Below are 7,571 nucleotides of genomic sequence, written 5' to 3'. Positions count from 1 at the left end.
GATAAGCAATTATAGCAAGGTTGTAGGATACAAGGTTAATATACAAAAGTTAATTGCTTTCTCATATACTAGAATTTAAAATTTTTAAAAATCATTTACATTAGCGCCAAAAATACTTACATATATACCTAACAAGATATTATAATAACTATGTGAGATAAACTACAAAATTCTGATGAAAGAAATCAAGGAACATTTTTAAATATACGTATGGAGAGACATTCCATATACATGGATAAGAAGACTCGATATTTTCAAGTTGTCAGTTCTTTCCAACTTAATCCATAAATTCAACATAATCCCAATCAAATCCCATGTGTAAATATCAACAAACTAAGTATAAAGTTTAGATGTAAAGGGTAAGAGAACCAGAATAGTCAACGCAATATTTGAAGGAGAAGAACTACACATGTGCAGCCCATTTACGCTTAGGCCAGAGAACACCTGTTGGCAAATTTTGCTCTAAGAAAACAAGAGAGAAAAGGTGAATTTTAATGATAGTTGAAAGTATCTTCATTGTGAAAAATCATGAGTTGTATACTGATTAATTAGAAAATTTGGAAATAATTATTTCTATTGCTGACATGATGTGGTGAAATCTGGAATATTTTGCCAATGCAGGTTTCACCATAAATTGTTATAGTCCTTTCCTAAAACAATTTATACAGTCCAACTGGCTCAATGGTTGAGCAATGGCCTATGAATCAGGAGGTTTAGGTTAGATTCCCAGTCAGGTTACATGCCCAGGTTGCGGGCTTGATCTCCAGTGGGGAGCATGTAGGAGGCAGCTGATCAATGATCCTCTCTCATCATTGATATTTCTATCTCCCTTTCTCTCTCTCTTATTCTCTGAAATCAATAAAAAATATTTTTTAAAAAGCCAACCAAACAAAAAACAACTTATCCATATGTTTTCAAAACCCTAAATATTATATATACTTGGTAATCCAATTATTAGTAAATTATGTTATGGAAATGAATTTAAAGTTACTGCATAAAAATGTTCATTACTAGTTTATTTATAAAAGCAAAATGTGGAAAGGATCTGAATATCCATGTAATAAGAGAATGATTAAATAACCTTTAATCAATTCAAAGAGATGTGATGTAGCCTTTAGGAAGTTTGATTATAATTGGAATTGTTGTTAGTAATCATTATTACAGTTATTTCAACATAGTACTATGTGAAAAATAATGATTTCTGCACATCAAAAGAAACCAGCATCATAATGAAAAGGGAGCCCACTGCATGGGAGAACATATTTGCCAATGCTACATCTGATAAGGGGTTAATTTCCAAAATATATAAAATACTCATAAAACTCAACAAAAGGAAGACAAACAACCCAATTTAAAAAATGGGCAGAAGACCTGAATAGACACTTCTCCAAAGAGGTCATACAAATGGCCAAGAGACATGAAAAAATGCTCAATGTCACTAATCAGCAGAGAGATGTAAATTAAAATGACAATGAGATACCATCTCACACCTGCCAGAAGGATCTCTTACCCTTTGAAACAGCATGGAGGGACCTCGAGAGTATTATGATAAGCAAAATAAGCTAGTCAGACAAGTATCCTCACATGATCTCACTTATATGTGGAATCTAATTAACAAAATAAACTGATGAATAAAAAAAGATCCAGAGACACTGAAGCATGCAACAGACTGATGTATTTCGGAGGGAAGAGTGGGACTGGAAGAGGTTAACCAATCATCTCATGCATGTATGCATAGGCCATGGACAGACACTAGTGTAGGGAAGACCTGGGAGGGGAAAGGATTAGGGTAGAGGTGCCAATGGGTGGAAAAAAAGAGTTATCTGTAATAATTTCAATAATATACTTTTAAAAAAATGAACACAAAAGCTTCAAACATCACATTCTTTCCATTTAACCTTCACAAGTTTGTCCATACTCACCCCTTAGCGTGGAGTAAATGAATTCGTGTACAAATAGAGCTATGTAAGCATCATATGTGAATATGCAGATACTGGCAAGGCATTAAAATTGGAAAGCCACATGGTGAGATTTAGGATTTTCTTTTTAATTTTTCAATTCCTACCAGTGTTTGTGCAATAAACAATTCGTCTTTGAATGTGAATAGTGCAATGCATGTCTCAATTTATTAGGATTTTAAGAGACTTGAATAATTACCCTTGAACAGTCATTATAGTACCTACACTGGCAGAAAAAAAATTTGAGAACCGATGTGCTTATCTAGATAATTCAACATCCTGCACCTCCCCCCAAATAATCAGTTCTTTAATATATATATATATTATTATTATTAATTGTTTTTTTTACAGAGAGGAAGGGAAAGGGATAGAGAGTTAGAAATATCCATGAGAGAGAAACAACGATCAGCTGCCTTCTGTACATCCCCCACTGGGGATGTGCCCGCAACCAAGGTATATGCCCTTGACCGGAATCGAACCTGTGACCCCTTTAGTCAGCAGGCTGAAGCTCTATCCACTGAACCAAACTGGTTAGGGCAATAATCATTTCTTAAAAATTATATAGATAATTGAAACACTTTTCCCCCCTTATGTTAAACTCAACTCACTTTGCTGGTTAAAGTCTGTTACAGCCATGCTTTTCAATGTTTATGGCCATATGAATCACCTGCAGATCTCCTTAAAAGAGGGGCTTTGACTTGGTAGATTTAGGGTGAGGCCTGAGACTCTATTTCTAACAAGCTCTGGGCAATGCCTGTGCTGCCTGTCCAAAGACCTTGCGTGAATAACAAATCCTACAGCATTTGAGTAATTTACTTAATTGAATCCAGATAATGCATGTAGTTATATATGTTTGTATGCATATGCAAACATATCCACACACACACACACACACACACACACACACACACACACACACATATTTTAAATGGTCTGTCAATCTTGGCTATCAACATCAAGCAAATTTGGGAAATTTCCCATTTTATACTGTAATTTATGCTGTATAAACAGCCTAGTTTCCTAATTTTTGAAACAGAGATAAACAGTAGGTTAATGTTCCTAAATTATGTGGGGGGGAAAGAACAATGTTGAGTAAGATCATTCTTGGCAGAGGTTTGACTTGTTCAATGATAAAAGCAAAATCTGGTTATAAATGTTCAAAAAGCATCAATAAACTGGTAACTTGCTGATGGAATTGACATCTAGCACTTCCCTCTCACAGACAATGCTCATTAAAGACTGGTTCAGCGAATGCCACATGAACCCCTATAGCCATGTGTCTTAGGAATGCATCCTATGCAGCAATTTCTAGCTACTGGCTGAAAATATTAGCTCTTTGTCTTGATGCCTTCAAATGACAACTTTATCAACTTCAAGTATGATGAAGGTATTCATTTTATAGAAAATCTTAAATCAGTGAGATGCTATTTTCTATGACATAGTACTTGAATTGATAATATCTCCCAGAGTCAGTGAGTAACTCTCAACAAATTTTATTTTCCTAACACTGTCCTCAGCAAAACTAATGCTGAGAGGTCAGGGCACATCTGCAGAGTGTGGAAAGGCAGCATCTGAAATACTCTTTATGCATTCCTTTCTCCCACTGAATAGGGATTGTTGCCATAGTAATGTTTTAAAAACACTCCTAGATCAATATTAGAACTGCAGAAAGTATCTCACATATGCTAAGCTAGTTGTGACTCTAAACCTATACCCTTATTTTTATTTATTTGCTCAACTGTGGAATAAATATTTGAGGAACTCCTCATGACTGGTCAGTTCTATAATGTGAAGAATTAATCAACCATCAAGTGTCCTGTGACTATTTCTCAAGTAGAGGTCTATGCCAGGTGCTAGAAAACAACGTCAAATGCAGAAGCTGTGGCTCTGTCAGTCTGGGGGGAGGGGGTGTATGCCAGGGGGCCAGGGATCCCAGCTGTGTCTTAAAATGCACACTCTGAGTTTTTTGTCGTATTATATTTCAGAGTTCACCTGAGAAAATTAAATATTTTTTCTTTTTTCACTGTCCTACTCATCTTTAGCTTCCTATCATCATTTCAACCTGACCACATAAATATACATAAGCATCACACACACACACACACACACTGCACAAAATATGAGAAATGAGTTGTAATTTTTTCTACTACAGAATGTTGAGAAACATTCAGATGGTTTAGTATCAAGAGCTAAAAGAAAAAAAATACCAATTGTGTGCTTCCTTCTGTAACAAAGCTACGCAGACATAGGCTGTGCTTATTATGCCAAGATGTAGACATTTATTCCAAATGAGCCCGTTATCTTTAAGTACTGTTACACAGAGCTCCTCAAATTACCCCCGTGACGAATGGCTCCCGGGGAGCCCGGTAAGAAGGGGCCTGGGTTCCAGCTGCAGCTTCTAGCCACATGACCCTGAACAAGTCATTTCATCTTTCCTGAGTCAGGTTTCACGTGAAAAAATGACCAAGCTGTACTTTGCAATCTCTGAGTCCCCATCTAACTAGAAATCCCTCTGGCTCCATGGAGCGGAGTAAAATATGGGATTCCTTCATCGTGCTTTGTTGTTTTTGCTCTGCTTTTATATTCCTTGCTGACAATGTGCAGTACTAAGTATCTGTTCTCCTGGAGATTTGGCAGTAAACACAACCTGCCTGTCAAGGAGATTTAATTCAGTCATGTATATTATAGGAATAAATTCAAGCATTCACTTTGGGAGCTATAACTTCGGAAAGGATATTTGTTATTTTTCAAGTTTTTAATATATGTACATATGCAATATACATATATATGAAAAGTGAGCATTCTGAAGTGATCGATCAGGTTGCCTTAATTTTCTATAGATTCAAACTTAGAAATAAAATAATGTCCTGTTACATATGGCTTCTAACCATCTAAGCATCTAAGCATCTCAGTCCCGTTATTCCCCATGCATGGACTTGATTGAAATGACATGAGGTTAGTTCATTTACCTGTAAAATAAGATCTGGCCTTTATAAATGCAAGGTGTTTTCAATATAAATAATCCTTTGCTTGACTTGTAACAGTCACATTAGTTATATAAAAAGTATTCAAAGTGCGGGCTCAGAATACTAAGTTAATAATTTAAGCATAATTTGGCATTGAGTTGACTGTGCCAGTAAGTGAATTCCTGGTTTATCTGCATTGTGGCAAAGTGCCATCTGCCTAGGTAATTGAAAATTGACTATATTTTCATTAGTCTGAAATTTCCCTTGGCCTAACTCTTTTCTCCCAATCATCCCTGGCAACTTAATCTTTCCTTATCAGGATCTATTTGTTTAGTTGGAAATTTTCAGAAACAATATTGTGTGGGACCCCTATAAATCTAGATGTTAGAGAAGTAGTGATATCACATAAGAAAGCATATGTAAGGTCTTTCTATTCACTCACATTAAATGGAATGAATAATTGTGACAACTTCCATAATTAAATATCACTTTATACTATTCTATGACCATAAGGCTATAAAACAGAATGAGCTGATGTAAGCAGGGTACCTCTCTGCATTATCAGTCTTACACACAGCTTCCAAAACATAGAAATGCTGGATAAAATAGGACAACTCCACTATACAAGCCCAGCACAAAAGAAGGATAAAAATATGGGAAGCAAACAAAGAAACCAGGGTCAGGGCAGTGTGCAATTGCAGTGTGATGCAGCAGTAGCCTAAAGGGATTGTATGCGGAGGGAGCCCCTAGGGACTGCAAGTCAAGGACAGGAAGTTCAGCCTGGGCCCAGTGAGACTCTCCAGGGCTGGGCATAAAGGTCTGAGCTGTGAAACATGGCCTGCTGCAGGGAAAATAGTCCAGGAAAAATTCCCACTAGGTTAGACAAGCCTTGAGGGAGTTTATCAGCCTTCAGGGGCATTGGGTTGGAAAACAGATATCAAAACCTGAGTTCTGTACCACATTTGTTTGTGCAACTTGAATTTATGCTGTTCGCATGGTGGGAAAGCCCCAGGCCAAGAAACAAGGCTAAAAAAATGACCCAGGCCTGTTGGGACCTCAGGGCTCAGAGGAAGGGATTCCTACTGGGGGGATCTGGAAGGTTTCTTAGTGAAGTTGATATTTGAGTTGGAGCTTGAAGGATAAATAGAATTTTAATAGACAGGATTAGGGGAAGGGTATTCCAGGTGGAGACCTACCTGGGCAAAGGCACAGGAGGGAGTATGTGGCATAAGATAAGGAGTTTGTGAAGTGAGTAGAGTGAGAAAATAGGTTGAATTGCAGGTACATTAGAGAAACAATATGGTCAAAGTGTTTCCATTGTAAAAATAACCAGTATTCTGTCCAAGTTGATTGCAAATGTCATAACGTAGAAGGCAAGAAACCAAGGCTTGTTTCTTTCTGCTATATGAATAATGAATGTTATGAATGAGTTAAAGGGTTATTTAATACCAGCCAAACTCCCCCTGAGTTTTCTGGGGTGAATTGTTGCTCATCATCAGATAAATAAATCCTTGATGCTGCTACTCAGTATGCGGCTTGCTATAGAGAAGGCTAAATAAGAGGCAGCTCTGTCTTCATTTAATTTGGAGCATTGGTTCTTGTTATTTTCAATTTGGGACTCATTTGCAACCATTGTTTGGTATGTCTCAATCATAAATAATCGCAATGAATCTCTGTTTCAGCTGCCTTGGGAGATTACTACCTATCTGCTGATATCTCCCTGGGATCTCCCTAAAGTATTATTTAATAGTCTGCATAGATTATAGTCAAACCATACCAAAAAGAGCATTGAAAACATGTATAGTTTGCTGTTTTGCATTTTGGGGTGGGTTTCACATAAAAAGTTAATCTTATTGATATAGGTCAGATATAGACACACTTTTTCAATAAAGAGCCAAAATAATAAATATTTTAGGCTCTATGGGCTACACACAGTCTCTAATGCACATTCTTCTTTGATTTCTTATTAAAAAAAAAAATACTTTAAAAATGTAAAAACCTGTCTTAGCTCATAGGCCATACAAAAACAAGCTAAGACCAGATTTGGCCCGCCAGCTGTTGTTTGCTAAGCCCTGATATAGATTAATCCAAGGAATACAACAGTTTTGGCATTTAATTACAAAGAAGTCCAGAGCTAGCATGAGTGAATGCCTGAGACCCCGAGGGATGACTGTTGGAGTGCTGAGACCAGCTCACAGAGACCGTTAAGAACACAAGACCGTGCTTGCCTGAACAACCAGAGCATCCATCAAAAGGAAATCATTTTCAAAGTGAAATCATGCTTGCATGACGAACAGCAGAATATCAATCCAAACAGATGTGTAGGAGGCAATGGAAAATCAGAAGCATGGAAGAGAAGATTATTAAAAGCAAATGAAGTGCCAGAGAAGTAGAAAATAGCTTGGAATGGCAGTTTAAGGAAGACCCTACATCAAAATGATAGTGTCCCCTGCTGCATTCCCTTTCACCTATTTTCAAATCACTTAAGAGCAGGTGGCCTACCTATCACCTCTACTCTAATTACCCATTATAATTATAAATGTATACATAAAATATAAAGCTCTAATTTATGAGAAAGGGGAAGAGAGATGAGAAAGAATAGGAGGTAGAAAAGAGGGGAAGGGAAAAGTAGGAAAGGAAAGAAAAG

The sequence above is a fragment of the Pipistrellus hanaki genome, assembly GCF_964339955.1.
Source record: "Pipistrellus hanaki genome assembly, chromosome: 7".
Taxonomy (NCBI): Eukaryota; Metazoa; Chordata; class Mammalia; order Chiroptera; family Vespertilionidae; genus Pipistrellus; species Pipistrellus hanaki.
This window is presented reverse-complemented; position numbering follows the sequence as displayed.